The sequence below is a fragment of the Periplaneta americana genome, chromosome 16 (genome assembly GCF_040183065.1).
Source record: "Periplaneta americana isolate PAMFEO1 chromosome 16, P.americana_PAMFEO1_priV1, whole genome shotgun sequence".
In the NCBI taxonomy this organism is placed as follows: domain Eukaryota; kingdom Metazoa; phylum Arthropoda; class Insecta; order Blattodea; family Blattidae; genus Periplaneta; species Periplaneta americana.
Genome location: NC_091132.1, coordinates 89610716 through 89630176, shown reverse-complemented (window position 1 = coordinate 89630176; position 19461 = coordinate 89610716). Strand labels below are relative to the sequence as shown.

Below are 19461 nucleotides of genomic sequence, written 5' to 3'. Positions count from 1 at the left end.
AACCAGGTAATCAGCCCAAGCGGGAATCGAACCCATGCCCGAGTGCAACTCTGGATCGGCAAGCAAGCGCCTTAGCCAACTGAGCTACATCAGTGGCACTTTCTTGTTTGTTCGTCAAATAAGTTATATATATTTTTATTTTACGATTATCTATCAATTGCGTAATGACATGAAGGTGATAGGGCCAGCGAAATGACTCAAGCGCCGAAAGTTACCCAGCATTTGCTCTTTATGGGTTGAGGGAAAACCTGGAAACATCCTCAACCAGATAACTCGTCTCAATCAGGATTTGAACGCCGGCCCGCTCGTTCACAGTCAGATATGCTAACCATTACTACACAGCTGTGGACTAGAAATACATTACGAAGTTGAGATATGTACGACAATTTTATGCAAAGTACGACAATTTTCATAAGTTAGTACGACGGTTTCGATTCCTTTATCTGGCAACCCTGCCAGAGCCTCAAGTTACTTCTTGAAAGATTTATATTTTACTTTATCATGTATAACTATTGTTTGTATGCATCCGAAGTCTGACTAGTGTAATATGTAGCCAGTCGGCGAGATTCAAGGTCATTTTTCGGAACTGAATATTTCAAATGTTTATTTTGCCGAATATATTTCCCGAAATGCAAATATCCGAAACCAAATTTCCGAATACAGATTTCCGTATTTTGCTTTCCGAATGTAATTATTCCGCTTGCCTCTTCCCTTATAGTCTGAATGACTAATAATGTGGTAGCAGTTGATGGACTTGTGTTATGTTGTTCTTCATACGGTTGTTCTACGACGTTTTTCACGCAGTTCTTAAGTTTCTCACTGGAATCGCCCCAACATGAAATAAATAACCGTTAACTGTACAATAATAATTCAATTTGCGTCATTTTCTAAGGAATTAGAAATTAATTTTTTAATAACAATAATGTTTCAAAGCATTTTGTTTTATTCCATTGTCATAAATTGCAGTATGTTACATTTTTTTATCCACTGGTCGCTACTATTTTCGAAGGAGCATCACAGTTTTACTAAACATATGGTAAAACAGTTCACCAGAATAGAGCCTTCAAATATTTTGTCGGTACAATGAAATTTACTTGACATCGCTATTGCTGGAACACAAATTCATAATAAATAGCACAAATGAAAAAGGAATCAAAACTCGATTTTTTAAAACAGATATTTTCGAAAACTATTATTTTAATGTCACCTATTATAGAATTCTTTCAGATATTTACGCTATAATATGAGTATTAATATACACGACTAGATACAGTATTACTGTTAAAATTACAAAATGTAATAAAATTATGGTACAATAATGGAGTGTTCAGGCAATATGCTTTATAAATACACATAAAAGTAACATAAATTATGAGGTTGACATTATGCTAGTAAGACTTGAAACATCATTGTCAATAACGAGAAAATCTATCGTAAATGAAGTGAAATTCTTAACAAAATTATAAAGTTATAGCAGGACAGTATGTATTTAACCCATCGCATCATTCAGAGGCCGAAACATAGATACCCCCTGACGGAGGTTTGAGCACCTGCGAGGAATTTAATTACACTTATTTACCGACAGGGGTAGAGGGGCAAGCGGTAAACTCATAGTCTCAAATGCCACCTAGTGTGCAACTACGATATTACCACAGTCTAATATATACAGTCACGAAGCTTGAGTTTTGAGGAAATAGGAACAATAGACTGTGCCAGTACTATTTCGCATTGTCTGTAATGAGAGTAGCGATCCTAGTGGTCAGCAACTATCTATGGATGCATATTTACTACGTATTGAGCTTCGTGACTGCCTTGTATATATAAAACCAAATCCTAAGGACATATTAAATTACTTATATTATAGTTTACTGAAATTTCATTATACGAAACACGTTATCTTTGTAAAGTAAATGATTGTTCAGTTACCTCCACTTACGCAGTAAATTCTGCATATTTTGCATGTACTCATAGATTTGGAAAGTGTCCATAAATGAAATAAAAAGCTGAACTTTCATTCGATTTGAAAGAAAAAAAAATTTAAGAAAGGTATAGGAACATTACAAAAATTCAGTTTTTAAAGCACTTTGTAGAACAAGAGGTGCTATGTTGCTTGAAAAGTAATGTTGTGAGATTAACGAACTGTGATTGGAGGCGCCATATTGCGAGAATAGTAAGCTGTGATTAGTAGACGGAAATTAAATGGGGAGAAAAAGGAAAGAACTTCATGAAAAACTATAGATATCCTACAAGAAAAACTCATTTCGGATTCCTCGCGGCGCGCATGCTATATCCCTCTTACCCCCCCCCCTGCAGTAGGCGTGAGAGCATGCTGAGAACGGGAGCATACGTCATCTGCGCGAGGCAGTCAGGCGCGCTGGTTTCTGCGCACTGACTTTTCCTTGTTCGGATGCCTACAGTATAACACAAAACGCAGTCTTTGTCCACCATAAATCCCACTTGGACTCGCTGGATACTATGGCCTCCCCGATCATCTAATCTTAATCCTTTGAAATTTGGCTACAGAGATACTTAAAATACCTTGATGTCCGTATACCACACTCCCTATAACGTACAAACATTGTATAGCGTGTGTATAGATCCAGAAACAAAATTTGTTAGCCACATATGTTTCTCAAGAGTACGTGATTCTCTGAGAATGTGAAACTTTGCAATCAATTAGAGCACCTTCCTCCGCAAGATTTCAATTTCTATTGGTTTTTCATTCGAGTGATATAGGCATAAACGTAGATCAATATAAACCACTATAGTTATATCTCGATCTGTAATCATTTTATCTCTACCATCCCTTTAAACCAATTTAAACCCAATACCCTTTGGCAGTAAATTAATTGTCCGTTTGAAATCTGGCAAATCAAACATTCAAACATACTTCATATTGGGCGTCTCATTATTAAAAAATGAAGTTGCGTATTTTTCCTGCGCACCCTGTATTTTATATATTTTACAAAACCATCAAATTTGTCATTTTTTAACCACATCGTTAATTTTCCTGTACTGTGTATTGGATTGGAAAGACCCTAAATTCGATCGCGAGTGGTGGCAGGATTTTCTCGTTGCCAAACTTCTAGAACGGTCCAAGGTTCACTCAGACTTCTGTTTTTCCCGGGGGTAAAAAGGCGGTCGGAGCGTGATGCCGACCACATTACCTCATTCTACTACCGAGGTCAAGAAAACAAGATCCGCTTGGGCTGATTATCGATTGGGTTTTCCCGAGGTTTCTCCCAACCGTAAGGCAAATGTCAGGTAATATATGGCGAATCCTCGTCCCCCATCTCGCCAAGTACCATCTCACTATCAACCTAGATCATATATGTAACAGATAGGTCATCGCTATTTTAAAATCGTTCGCACTTCGAAGAGAACAATCGCCAGGATCGCCACCCGGCCGCCGTAAGCGAACACGAGATGGAAGTACAGTCGCTAATGCAATTCAAATGGGAATTACGACGTGACTCCTTACGTAACAACTACACTCAGGGACAAAAAAAACGGACACTTTAATATTTGCTGGTATTTTGTAAAACATTATCTTCTCATACAATATTATGGTAGCCATCTGTTGTTATGGAGACGTGTATACATTGTTGATTGTTTTTTGTTTTGTAAACAAGCCATTACAACCAAATATTACAATTTTGCTTTTGGAGTCTCAGCTATAACAATTTTGTCTCAACCATTTTGTGCTTCATTATCGTTATCATTCGTTATTTCTTTATTTTTATATTTTCTGAGTTTAAGTGGGATTGTAACATTTGTCTTAAAACAAGATGCGACCTGAAGATGTGGCTCGAGCTGTAGCCCTTTACGATGATGGACGCAGTGTACGTTACATTGCAAGTGTTATGAATATGGCTAGAAGCACAGCCCATGATGCCATAAAACGGTATAGAGATACCCTAGAATATACCAGAAGACCAGGTTCGGGTCGTCCAAGAGCTACAAATCCAAATGAAGACAGGTATATGGTGTTGAGAGTTCTTAGGGAGCGCAACCTGCCAGCTACTAGTGTAGCCCAGCAATTTGCTAACATGCATGGACGCCCAATTTCGGCCAAAACAGTTAGAAGGAGGTTGAAAGCAAGTGGACTGATATCAAGTAGAGCTGCAACTGGTCCCAGACTTCTCAGGATGCATCGAGTTGAACGACTGCGTTTTGCAAATGATCACAGGGATTGGAGAAATGGACAGTGGAGCTGTGTTCTGTTCACCGATGAGTCCCGTTTCAATCTGTACTCACCTGATGGACGTGAAAGAGTTTGGAGAAGGAGGGGAGAACGATTTTCACAGTGTTGCATTTCCGAAAATGTGCCGTATGGAGGTGGTGGAGTGATGGTTTGTGCAGGAATGTGTACGGATCCTCGTACAGAGTTGGTTTTTGTTGAAAATGGAAGACTAACAGCTGATAGGTATATAAATGAATGTTTGGCTGATCATGTTGTGCCATTTGGCCAATTTGTAGGCGATAATTTTGTTTTAATGCACGATAATGCACGGCCGCATATTGCCCATGCGGTCGGAGATTATCTCCAAGAAGTGGGAATCTATGTTCTTCCATGGCCAGCAAGGAGTCCAGACATGAACCCAATTGAACACGTGTGGGACATGCTGGGACGGCGTGTTAAGAATAGACGACCGAGACCAGAATCGTTACAAGAGTTGAGGCGAGCACTTGGCGAAGAATGAGAACTTATTCCTCAAGAAGACTTTGCTAACCAAATTGAGAGCATGCCAAGACGTATGGATACAGTTATTCAAGCCAGAGGGGGTAATACCCGTCACTAAAAAGAGTTTTTAATGTTTAAGGCACCATAAAATGAAAAAACAGTTAGACCAAACGATGCCATAGTTATACGCCCTTTGTAATTTTTTGTAAATTTTCTCATCAGAGATTTTTTTTCAAATGTTGTAGTATAAGGTGCTAAATGAAACATTATTTTGTTTAAATGGGTTTTGTTTCATTTTGAAATAATTGGCAACAAAATACAAGCAAATATAGAAGTGTCCGGTTTTTTTTTGTCCCTGAGTGTAGATGGCAGCGTAGTAAACCTGACAAAAGTTGTTAACGTCAAAGCCTATAAGGCCGACCTATCTGGCATATAATATATGATCTGGGCTATCACCAATCCCAACGACGCTAAATACCTCGTAGTTGATACAGTGCCGTTAACCAAAAATCCGTGGTGCCACAGCTCTTGAAGGGCTCATACCGACCAGCCGGCTGTTGGCCTCACGTCCACATGCCGAACCAGAGGTGGACGATCATCCAATCAGAATCGTGTAGTTAGCTTACTTAAAAGACATTATAGCCTACTAAGCCACAATACAGTACAACATAGGTAATATCTCAACACGTGTTCGTTATCAGACATGTTCATGGAACATTTTTTTTTTTTTAGTTTTGGTCAATAGCAAATTGACATGGTGTCCAAATCTGCCATTCTCTTATTTAAACACCCTTTATATGACAGATGGCCTGGGTAGCATTCGTGAATCCAATGCTGACAAGTGCACCATCCTGCCTCGGTCTGACAGAAACATCCAATTCTGAAACGAATACATGAAAAGCCCCAGAACGGAAGTACCCTGAGAAAAGTGCTCTGAAACATCTGCTTTGTTCACCACAAATTACATCACGACCTCTCCGGGGACCGAATCCAGGTCGTCTGGATGTAATACCAGTGTGTTAGTGCTTGAGCCACAGATGCGGCGGTCATTAGATGAGTAGAAAATTTTATCGGCAGGGCGGGTACTTTCAATGAGAAAAGGATGGCTATGAATGCTGAATCACTCTCACGGAGACTTCAAGGCAAACACAGGACTGTGCGGTGGTGAATAACAAGCATGGTTATGCAGAAGTGATGCGCAAAGATGCATAGAGAATATTATGTCTTCTAGGTCAGATACCAGACACAAATTAAATCCAGAGAAGTGGCACTTTCAACACATATTCATCATCACGAACATTTGCATTCCATTTTATCTAACAGACGTTAGATAAGACTATAACATTTATTAATTTACATAAACATTAAGAAGAACTGTACTATCATACTGCATTGAAAATTCATTTACATGTTTCCCTTTTATTCCTTATTGAAATACTGTACGAGGGATTTTATGTTTGATGTCCTTTCTATTTCTTCACTTGCAATCTTAACTTTTGTGTATATTTCAACTATATTGTGTAATCTTAATTTTGAAACTTAAGTTTCTGTATTACATAATATATTTACTGGCCTAGAAGACTGAAACGAGTAGGCCCTACACATGCACTTATCGATACCAAATTGACATCTAGAAGGGAAGTATAAAAATGTGAAGTCGGGACATAAATGATGCTTATTTGCGAAGAAAAATCTCAAATGATTATTATATATACATATATATTACACAGTAAAGGGAAGCTAAACTGTCAACATTTCTGTATTACCTGTTTCAAGAACTTTTGTAGTCTATTATACTGAGTTATTGCTATTCGTGAATTCGCTATCTGATCTTGCTAGATTGTACAGTGAAGTGAAAATAATTCTCGTTTAAATAGATTTAAATGCACATAAGGATTGTAATTCCTTAAATTGTTTTGCATAATATGTGGTGACAGAGATAGTAACTGATTTAATTAATAGCATAGGCTTTTAGTTTATCTTCGAGACAATAAATGTTCATAGCAGAAGAAGTACCTATGTGAAAATGTCATTATTCAACGCAACATCAAACAGAAAGAAGCTTTTTAAAATGGCAAGAAGATTTGAGCGTACATACATACATACACACACATACATACATACATACATACATACATACATACATACATACATACATACATACATACATACATACATACATACATACATACATACATACATACATACATACATACATACATACATACATACATACATACATACATACATACATACATACATAGGGGAGAGTCGGGTAGTATCGGACAGTGCGTTTCTTTCATCTATTACCATATGGTAGTACCTGATTGACATGGTTACGTTTCTCTATGCGACATCACAGAAACGTAACCATGGCGGAAACATTTCCACCATGAACGTAACCATATCACTCAGGTACTATCATCGTGTGGTAGATGAAAGAAACTCACTGTCCGATATTACCCGATGTCCGATACTAACCGACTCTCTCTACATACATACATACATACATACATACATACATACATACATATATACATACATATACCGTCCACACCTGTGGAGTAACTGTTAGCGCGTCTGGTCGCGAAACTAGGAGGCCCGGGTTCGATTCTTGGTCGGGGAAAGTCACCTGGTTGAGGTTTTTTCAGGGTTTTCCCTCAACCCAATATGAGTAAATGCTGGGTAACTTTCGGTGCTGAACCCCGGACTCATTTCATCGGCATTATCACCTTCATCTCATTCAGATGCTAAATAACCTGTGATGTTGATAAAGCGTCGTAAAATAATCTACGAAAATCATACATACATACTTACATACATTACTAAATAAATATATATATTCATTAATCATTTTATTTATTTTTTATTTATATATTTATTCTGGAGGAATTAAGACAAGGAGGCTTCCTTTCCAGTCAGCTACGCACTTGCACGTGCATATACAAACACACACAAACACACGCGCACACAACGTTATCACCGTGACGCACAACCCTCAGTGAAAGTTTTCCTGAATTCTTTCTCTGTCACAACAAAAGCCCAAAATTGTTACACTCAAACTGCGCTTAGATGGACGCCCGCAGTATTTTCCCCATGGACGGTCAACACATAAGTTTTTTCAATAGATGAATTGAGGACCGTTTTTGCAAAACTTGCAAACTGCAAAATTTGCAAAATTGAGATTTTGATGGATTCGTTAATATAAGGCAGGCCTCTACATGATGTTAAAGGCGTTTTAATAAAATTTGATTATTTCTCTTCATTGTAGTGTGTCAAAGTGTGATCGTTTTTCCAAAACTTGCTTTCTGCCATGTGAGAGTTACAGCAAAATTTTGCTTACTACAGTGTTTTGTCTCTCCTGTAAAATTTACTTTTTTTCAGTTAGCAAGTTTTGCAAAAACGGTCCTCAATTATACATTCGTGGCGAGAAAGAGAAACAGTGCAAAATTACAGGCTATAAGAGTAACAATATACATTGTTCATTGACTGCAAAGCCTGAGGTTGTACTAAATGCCAAGAAATGAAACAAAATCTAAAATTACATTCTAAATTTAGTGAACATATACTGATATTAATTGAAGGGATGGGAATGATATAGTCCTAAACCACACAGAGAAAACTTTACAGGAGAGCGTGTTAAAGGTTTATAGTCCAATGCTATTAGATGCGGTATCATAATTTCTTTAGCGTAGGCTATACTTAAGCTATTTTCTGAGTAATTTTTATAATATTTTACTAGTAGCTTCCTCATATGTGTAAGAAATAAACTCACAAAAAAAATTGTTAAAAGCGTGGCTTTGGACTATCTCATTCTCATCCCTTCAATTGTTAAAAATTTGTAGTTCAGTAACTGCAGTCACTCCATTACGAAGCTCTCGTATATTTAATAAATTGTAAATTTCCGCTATTCATTACATTTCCTAGCAAAGGCATCTCATTCAGTCTTTGCAAAAATGGGTCAGAAGGGGTCAAGTGACCCACCTTGGCACCCTGGGTGCGCATATGGGCTCTGGGTAAAAACTTCATGGCTAGTCTACAATTTTTCCATTCTTAAATAAAGACTACGATTGAAAAATTGTACAACTATAAAAATATAATTGCTTTCGGTAATAAGAAAATTCAAGATAACCTGAAAAGAACATTTCGAGTAAATCATTGCACGTTAATACACAGAACGTCACGTAAGAGGCCATTCTGCTAATTAGTTCAATATCTAATAAAACGTTCAGGATACCCGGTAGTATTGGTTTAATAAATGACAATTTTAGATAATACAGATTTCAGCTTTTAGACTTAGTTTTCTCTTCCATATGAAGAAGAAGAAGAAGATGATGATGATGATGATGATTATTATTATTATTATTATTATTATTATTATTATTATGAGCTACAGAATAGTAAACAAAGCTTTTGACAATAACAATGTCAACTAATACAAGAAACGTTTAGAAAACAATAGCAGGTAAAAGAGTACCGGTAATGACGGTAATAGTACCTATTCCAACAATTCTGTGTTAATAGAGATTTTCTTCCGCTATATATTCCACTTAGAGAAACCGAAATTTGAATCTATGGCGAGAAAGTTCGATTATCCGTCATGCTATTAACCGATTGGCAAATTATCCGACTATCTTTCTCTCGCTCTTTTATTTTTATTTTATTTATTTATTTATTTTTTTTTTTTTTTTGTTTCAGAAATAATGTATCTTATCGATATATGAAGTACTGTTTTGTACATTATACTAATAGGCCCTACGTACGTTTTCTATAGAATGTTATTACAAGTTTTCACCGTTACACAGTATAGTCTACTGTTCGAATTGTCGTTCTGTATCATTTATATATAAAATGTGAAATGTGGTGGTACACCATAATTGGTATAAATGTTGACGACATTACAAATAAATAAATGAAAATATAAAATGTCTTCACAGGTGTCAACAGAAATTGTGTTGTGCTATAAGTATCGAAAAAAAGTTCAAATAATTGAATGCAAATCAAGCTTTCAGGTATAACTCCCTGTAAAGTTGATTTGAATAATTTTGAAGGAAAAATTGTTCCGGGGCGGGGTATCGAACCTGGGACCTTTGGTTAAACGTACCAACGCTCTACCAACAGAGCTACCCTGGAACTCTACCCGACACCGATCTAACTTTTGGTAGAGAGTTGGTACGTTTAACCAAAGGTCCCAGGTTCGATACCCGGCCCCGGAACAATTTTTCCCTCAAAATTATTCAATAATTGAATGGTTTATGAAAGGAAAACTGTAGCTCATCTCGCATTAGAATACGAGTTTGGAGTTACAACTGCACCATTTAATAAAAAAAAAAAAACAAGGATAAAGTGAACAGAGTATGCAAATCTACAACATGAGACGTCCATTATTCCTATTTTTCCTCAGACATTGATTACAAGGGGTTTCCTCGTCCCTTAAAAACCAATTGTTGACAACCAGACTTATGCTACTGATCAATTTCTAGCGAGTTTAATACAAGAGCACTGAGAAAATTACAAAATTTTTCACGGTACGAATTATTCGGTTTTTTCGATTAACCGTCCAGTCCACCCCCTTCATTACCACGGATAATAGAGGTTCTACTGTACTAGTCTTTTGTAAATAACAAGACCAACCTGAAGTTCTCTGCCCTGTCTCTATCAGAACCGAATACGTGAGTAAAAAGTAACAGAGTTATATGCACTGTATGAGGAACAAGCTATAATACTGCCATCTTAATTGCCAACGTAAACACAAGACATAATGAAAATGTGGATAGGTGCACTTATCATAATTAAACTTGCCATACCTTGTAGCTTTTCTCTCTCCGGTTCTACGTTAAGACGAAATTAATTATTGGTGTCCACAGCATGCTTCATCTTGACGTCATACCCGGTTCATAAATCACAGAAAATAAGCACATCGATTTATTTTCTGATGCAAAGAGCTAGGAACGCAACGATGTCTGTACTTGAGGCAAACTAACTTATATAAAAAAAACTTCCATATCATCAACACTCCAATTCACTTTGTTGAAACATCAAAGACACCAAAACTCTAAACGTAGTTACTTCACATATGTGACCCAGTTTGATGCTCCCTGTCATTAAAAAAAGAGGGAATTTCTTAGAAAAATAGAAGCGCAAAGCTATGACGCGAGAGCCACTCCTCGTATCTATACAAGACTCTTCCCTCTACTAAAATTCTTTCGCCTTCTGCTAGTTGACCGCCAAAGCAGCCTTCAATGTGGGGTCATACAAAAGAAGAATCTCTCTCCCCTTATTTTCCGCTTTTATTTCCCCTCCTTAATCTCTCCCATTCTTTCGCATATGTCTCGTTTCCCATACTCATGTTACAAGTATATCTTTCCCCTCCTTTGCTCTCGTGTGTCTACAAATCTCCTCCAGTTTCTCCTACCAATGTCTCATGGCTTTATCTTAAGTTTCGCCTTCGGGCAGCTATTATGATATCTACTGCACATGGTCATCATATAATACCATAAAAATGTACTTCTAAAATGGAAAGAAAAGATTTTTAAAAATATAAGAGAAATTAATTGAACAGTTAAGCTCTAAGGAAGCTATGATCATGATCATGGGTGGGCAACTCGTGCTCTCAAAGTGTGAACACAACCTTAGTGCAGGTAGAACGGACTCTGTATCTGTATGCTGTTCTTACAAGAAGCAAGTTTGCTCTCGTCCGTAGTAAGTGGCGGCTCGTTTTAAGTGAAAAACAATATAATCCCCAGATCATTTTCCTTTAGTGATGAGTCGAAAGAGAAAGATCCTTTTTTATTAAGAAGAGAGGTAAAGCTTATATTATGTTATACGTATTACACTTTCTTACGCATGACATTTTATGTTACAAATAAACACAGTCAAGGTTTTAGTAAAGAAATACTGTCTAGATCTCCTTTAGAATAGCTAAAGGTAAAAATCGGATATCAACAAGATGAGACTGATATCAAATATCGTTAGCACGTTGTGCGTGCGAGTTACAGAATTGCACGACATATGAGAGACTAGCTAAGAGCATTTATAGATAAATTTGGAATGTGACAGTATCATGTAGAACATAGACAACTTCATTTTCCTTGACTATAAACTACCTTGAAGAGTGATAAGAAAAACTTCTTATCAAATATAAGATCCTACTTCAAGCCCTACAGCAGAATTCACTGGTAAGTTTGGAGAAACAGTGACAATTGACAAGAACTCGAGATTTTACTGAAATCTTTTTGGCTTACAGCCGATAGAAGATTGAATTGATAAATCTACAGAACAGCACGCCACTCAGATTCCAGCGAAATCAGGAATCGAACTGTTCGTAATGCTACCTAAGTCAGAATTTCTAAATATACTTGCTTCGATATATACTGTAAGTTATGTGCTTGAGTCAGAGTTTAATACAAGAAAAAAGTGTTAGAAGTAAGTTTATTTCATCTGCCGTGACATGTAAAAAATACTTTCTTGAATTTGCGATTGTTTCCGAATACTCTTTAATGTATAAACACTTGTAAATTCTCGCGTTCTATGTTTCAAATAAGACATAACAAAATATTAAGAAGTAGTGTAATAATAAATAAGTGTTGCTGTTATGTTTGTTGTATCTTGAAAAAGTTGAATTCAGTCTGTATTTCCAGTACTAAATTAATTTACAAAGCTAGGAAATAATATAATTTTGTTATGTGTGCTTAGGTACAGTCTGTCTAAAATTACTATCATTCTGAAATTCAAATCATGGAGTAGATATCACGACCGCCTGCATGAGCCGCCAGAGAGCACCGCGGCAGTGAACTGCTTTTGCAGCGAAACTACAAATAACTTGTAACTGCTGCGGCTGGCTCCGTCTTCTTTCTCTCTTTCAAGGTTTTTTAGCACTTTGTGAGCAAGAGTTGCCCATCCATGATCATGATCCTTCCACTCTACCTTTCCAGTCCTGTCTAGACCAGGCCTGATGGTCCTAATTCCACCAGAATAAATAAATAAACATAGATTTTTGGTCCATTTCAAGCGTGATCTTCTGTATTCTCTTACATTAAAATTTGGTATCATAAAGTATGTGAAGATCTGTGACATTTATTCTTTGTTTTTCCGTACTATCTCTAGACATATAGTATGGTTTTCATATTACTTGGATGTAGATGTAAACATTGTAATTTCCTACCACTCTCCAAGCACGTGCTAAGCGCTTGCACTATTTACTATTACATGTTCTGATAAAAATAAACTGTATACAGCATAATATTAATACACACTACACAGTATACGTATATACAAAACTCTACACAAGCACGATATTCGTTGCAAAAAATTGTAAACTTTACATAGCAGTAGGCTAACAGAATAAATTTTTAAGCTTTAGAAATGGATAGCAACATTCAGATAGCATTTCCCATCCCTACCTTCGAATTGATTCCAGTTCTTGTACCTAAATTTCATCCCTTTTTAATTTTTGTGTACTCCGTCAGAATATTATTAAAATCCGATTTACATACTTCAACTGTGCTAATTAATAATTACATCTCATACTGTCGTATCTCGGGCTGTAGGCATGTGTGTCTGCTAATCCGTAGCTGCAACAGGCGTGGATTTGATTCCCGCTTGGGCTGATTAGGCCTACCTGGGGCCTGTTTCTCAAAAATATTAGTTTACTAGTTCACCAGTTACTAGTTACCAGAGTATATTTCACCAGCTCTGGTAGATTCTGTTTCTCAAACTATTTTACCAGTCTAGTAACTTGTGACAATTTTTCACTAGTCACATGATCTCTTTCACTAGTCAGCTGATTGAGTTCATTTGTTTATAGTCATTTGGTAGGTATTGTTATTTGAGGTTAGAAGGCTAAGTTGTTTGTGTTTTGGTTTTCATTTATCTTTTCGACTGAAATGCCATCAATTGAAAACAAATTAACTATACTCAATATGATTAATGAATCAAAGGATATATTATCCGGTGTTTTTTTCAAGCATATTAACAAAAAATGATAAAAGTAAACTAATGGACAAACAATTTTGTAATGTGTGAGGCTATGGAACTAATACCTCAGAACAAAGATTATGCATACATTATGGACACTTACTGACCCAACATTAAGAAAGCAACTTTGATAAGTACCAATATTCAAGTTTACAGTTAGTATCATAATATGGGCATATTATGTAGCTAGTAGGTCTACTGCGGACATGAATGCCACTTACGACTTGATGAAAAATTCCCTATTTTTTTCAGTTTTACATTTGATCTATTCATTAATTAGTGGAGTTTTATATTTAATTTGTAGGCTAAAGTTGACGATGTCAGAAGAACAGGCAGTGGAGGAAGAAAGTCAGCAAAAATGGCTGCAGTTGATGAATTGATATTAGATTATTAGGAAAAAATTCTGCAAGTGTTGCTGGTCTAGGACATTGGAAAATAATCAACATCCCAATTTGCAGCGGAATTTGTATTTGAAGCTTTGCCGGTAATACATGACTTATGTTTGTTTGTCTTATTATGGCAGGTCCCACTATATTTAACAACTATTCAAGCTTTTCAGCACTTTACCTAAACCGTTCATTATATTTAAACAATGCTCCCATAAAGAAATAATAATATTGTTCTTTCTCGATATAGTTTTAGCTCTTCTCACAACAACTTTATCATCACTTCAATAGGAACAACTAAACCACATATTAAAAATAACTACAATATTTTGTTTCGATTATCTGAGAAAGGTTGTCACTGGTAACTGATAATATAGAAATCATCAGTCTTTAGAGTATTGTAGCAATATTCCTGTTGGATACTAGTGTAATCAACTACATTAGCATTTTGAGAAACAAAATCACTTATGAACTGGTGAAATCGGCCAATATTACTAGTCTGTGAACTGGTAACTACTACTTTACCCTTGTAGTTTCTTGAAACACAGACTTGTAAAATAAACTAATTTACTACTGTACAGACTAGTATTACTAATCCATGAGTTTTGAGAAACAGACACCTGGTTAGGTTTCTTCGGCGTTTTCCCAAATTGTACGGCGAATGTCAGGTAATCTATGGCGAATCTTCGACCTTATCTTGCCTGCGTTAGGTAAATCGCCTACCTATAGTCTAGACTTACAGTCTGTCACGCAGGAGGTCCAGGTCCGAAAACTTGTGAAGTCTGGAATTTTCTACCAGAAAGTAAGCTAAGCTGTGCTATTTTCTTTTTCAAGATAAGTTAACTCACAGTTATCCTAGAAGCGATTTCTTAGAAACACAGCAAGGCATAGCTTACCTCTCTTCAGAGACTGTCGGACAATATCAAAATTCAAATTTAAATTAAAGAATCACATTCTCGTCCATGGAATTGCTTGTTGAACACTTGTCAGGTTGCTCAACTTCGGCTTAACCCATGACATGTAATAAATATTGTAACTATGTTGCTGTAAAATTGACAAGTAATATGTAATGTATTTATTATTATTACTATTACTATTATTATTATTATTATTATTATTATTATCATCATCATCATTATCAGTTATCACTATCATCATTGCTATCTCTGCTTTTCTTTCTTTTTTCCTTGTATTAGCTCGATGAGATCTCTATAGTGTTCTTTTGACCCTGTTGACCCTCTATAGGGCTTTAATTTAATTTGTATTATTTTTTCATCAGTGTTTGTATTTCTTTTTTGTATTTATATGTGCTTTCTGGTAGGATGGAAGAGAATGCCTTATGGCCTTAATCGTGTCAGATTAAATAAATAAATAAATAAATAAATAAATAAATAAATAAATAAATAAATAAATAAATAAATAAGTAAATAAATAAATATACCTCTCCCCGTACTATTCCCATCTTCCGACCTCCATGATCTGATTGCTACAACAATACTCAGTTGTGTGTTGACATCACAACTCGAAATCAAACGTCATCTTTTCAACAGGATTCTATAAGTGAAAGAAAAGTTTGAAATATCAAAACCAAACATATCAGCATCGTCCCCTTTTGGTCCATGCCGTTCATCCGCTCCACTACCTGACATATTTCCATCATCTCAAGATTTTAATGTACAGATAAAAGAAGGAACTTATCTCGCCAAAAGGTACGCGTAGTTCTAAAACCATAAGATATTGCCTTCATTCTTTGGCCTGGATGTAACTTACTCATATCAACTAACAAAATAAGAAGGACAAAATTACTGGAAGGGGTGATTCGATTTTGTATAATTCTGCAACCAATGTGTATTAAGTATAGTATCTGTAAAACACCAACTATTACAGGTAATATTAGACCTACCGGCAGTGGCGGTGCGTCCTATGCTTTCAATGGTTCAGAGAATCCCCAGAAAAAAAAAACAAAGAAAAACAATTTAATTGTTTGAATAAATTTATTTATAATTTACACTATCATTATTTGTTCCTCGCTCATCTATACTAATAATAAATCTGTAGCCAAAATTTTTCTGGTAATTTTTGATTTTCCAAAAATAATTGGTGTTGACATGTATAATTAACCATCCTGAAACCGAAAATCGCTTTTTTGAAATTTTTGTTTGTATGTCTGTCTGTCTGTCTGTCTGTCTGGATGTTTGTTACCTTTTCACGCGATAATGGCTGAACCGATTTATATGAAAATTGAAATATAAATTAAGTTCGTTGTAACTTAGATTTTAGGCTATATGGTATTCAAAATACTTTATTTAAAAGGGAGGTTATAAGGGGGCTTGAATTAAATAAATCGAAACATCTCCCTTATTATTAATTTTGGTGAAAAATGTTGCATAACAAAAGTTTCTTTAAAAATGATTTCCGAGACGTTTCATTCCAAGCAAAATTTTGATGGGACCAAATTGCACCAAAAACGGATGTTCTCTGAACCAAATGATCATATTTTAATTATTTGCATGTAATAACAATTAATAAATATGTTAAAGGAATTATCATTGCACTAAATGAGTGGTCTCTGGACCAAAATGATCGCATTTTAATTATTTAAATACAATTTGAATTAAATGACATATTAAACGATTTATCCTTCTATCAAACACGAACTTTCCCTGGACCAGATGTCCCATTTTAATTATGTAATTATCTTATATTTATTTCTAATAAGTGCAGCGGAGCGCACGGGTACAGCTAGTCTTTAATAAGTTTACTTGTGGATATGATGTCTTTTTGTCGTATGAAAACCTATGAAACACAGAGATCGCACATATATACGAATACATGCTTACGAGTACTTCCGAGGTTCAATATTTCTCCTCTGAACCTCGCCAAGCCAGCTTCTGGACTTGCGAAAGGCAATGGGAAACATGTGGATGCGATGGTAAGAGGACCAGTTAGATTCAATCTGTAGCTGAGGACATATGTGAGTGTGACCAGTATTGGTTTCCGAACAAAAAGGATAATGTTCAATATATTTTACCCGTACAATCAAATTTTTCAGTTTCAATCTTGGAAGAAAAGTGTAAAACGAAGAAGCTTGGAAGGCCGTTACCTCAACTCGATTTAAAGAAAGTACAAACAGGTAAGATATTTTGCAAGGCTTTAATCTAAAAATTTATGAAAGAAACGGCTTGAATTGCGGTTGTGAATCTACAAATAAATTATTTTGTCTCACAAACCTGCTGTTTGCTAAGGGTAAAGATACGAGCTGGACATGCACTACTGTTGTGTCAGATTTAAGCCATTTGACACAGAAAATTAAGAAGCATGAGGAATCTATTGCTCATAAGAATGCTTGTCTAGATTCATTAGTCCTTGGAAGAACAGAAATTAGGCAATAGCTTAGCTCACCTTTCAGGCAGAATATTGAAAGAAACAATGCTAACGTAAGGAAAAATCGCTATGTTCTTTCAAAGATAATTGATCATTATCAACATAATCAGGCTCATTTTAAGGTAATTATCTGGTTTAAAGAACTGCAGTTATTTTTTTATTTTTCAGAAATGAGATATTGTTTAAATTTATGGAAAACTACCTAATATCATAAAGTAGTGAACCCCTTGTCATGTTAGGCACTAACCGACAATGTCTACCGATAATATATATGTATTTTTTCGTTTAAAAGATTCACTTTGTATAAAAATATTTTTATAAATGTATTAATTCGATTATACTTATTTATTTACTTACTTAGTTACTTACTTACGTACTTAACTACTTACTTACTTATGGCTTTTAAGGAACCCAGAGGTTTATTGTCGCCCTCACATAAGCCCGCCATTGGTCGCTATCCTGAGCAAGATTAATCCATTCTCTATCATCATATCCCACCTCCCTCAAATCCATTTTTATATTATCCTCCCATCACGTCTCGGCCTCCCCAAAGGCCTTTTTCCCTCCGGCCTCCCAAATAACACTCTATATGCATTTCTGGATTCGCCCATACGTGCTACATGCCCTGCCCATCTCAAACGTCTCGATTTTATGTTCCTAATTTTGTCAGGTGAAGAATACAATCCATGCAGTTCTGCGTTGTGTAACTTTGTCCATCCCCCTATAAATTCATCCCTCTTAGCCCCAATTATTTTCCTGAGAACCTTATTCTCAAACACCCTTAATATCTGAATAAATTCAAGGAAAAATTGTTCCGGGGCCGGGTAGCAATCCCGCACCCTTCGCTTGGCGCGCGAACGCTCTACCGACTGAGCTACCCCAGGAACTATACACGACACCGTCACAATTTTTCCTTTTATATCCACACAACTCAAATGAGCTGACAAGACGCCAGAACTCAATTATGAGTGATCACAAATGCTGTGTGACTTAAATTGTGGCTTTCTGTTAACGTACCTCCAGTAACGAATGTCCCGGGATCGATACCCGGCCCCGGAACAATTTTTTCTTGAAATTATTCAAACCTGCTTTACAGGGAGCTACTACCTGAAAGCCAGATTTGCACCCTTAATAACTGTTCCTCTCTCAAAGTTGAAGTCCAAGTTTCACAACCGTACAAAACAACCAGTAATATAACTTTTATAAATTCTAACTTTCAGATTTTTCGAGAGCAGATTAGATAACAAAAGCTTCTCAACCGTATAATAACTGGCATTTACCTTATTTATTCCGCGTTTAATTTCCTCCCGAGTGTCGTTTATATTTGTTACTGTTGCTCTAAATATTTGAATTTTTCTACCTCTTCGAAGGATAGATCTCTAATTCTTATATTTCCATTTCGTATAATATTCTGGTCACGAGACATAATCATATCCCATCATTTCCCATAACTATGGTCCTGGAACACAACTATGGTCCTGGAACACAACTATGGTCCTGGAACACAACTATGGTCCTGGAACACAACTATGGTCCACGATACAAATATTCAAAGAACATTGTAGAAGTAACATAGATCGTTTGTAGATAGCTGCAGTGACTTGACTTAAAATTACAGTGCAGCAAACATATACATAAACGAGGTACTACGTTACGGAGTACAAAATTTGAAAGGACCATAGTTGTGTTCCGGGACCATAGTTATGGGAAATGACGGTACTTTGTCTTTTCGGGATTTACTTCCAAACCTATCGTTAACTTGCGTCAAGTAAAATTTCTGTGTTTTCCCTAATCGTTTGTGGATTTTCTCCTAACATATTCACGTCATCCGCATAGACAAGAAGCTGATGTAACCCGTTCAATTCTAAACCCTCTTTGTTATCCCAAACTTTCCTAATGACATATTCTAGAGCGAAGTTAAAAAGTAGAGGTGATAATGCATCTCCTTGCTTTAGCCTCTAGTGAATTGGAAAAGTATCCGACAGAAACTGGCCTATACGAACTCTTGTACGTTTCACTGAGAAAAAATCG

General features: G+C 36.1%; 1 protein-coding gene across 2 annotated transcripts in view; it reads right to left on the bottom strand.

Annotated features, from left to right (window-relative positions):
* Positions 1-19461, bottom strand: part of CDase (neutral ceramidase) — a 440785-nt gene that overhangs the window by 348862 nt on the left and 72462 nt on the right. The window contains exon 1 of one of the 2 annotated variants that reach the window (XM_069812522.1): positions 10492-10877. The exons of the other annotated variant lie outside the window; for it this stretch is intronic. The gene's annotated coding sequence lies outside the window, so the exon portion shown is untranslated. Of the gene's footprint in view, positions 1-10491; positions 10878-19461 lie in introns of those variants that run through there. 2 annotated transcript variants of the gene reach the window in all.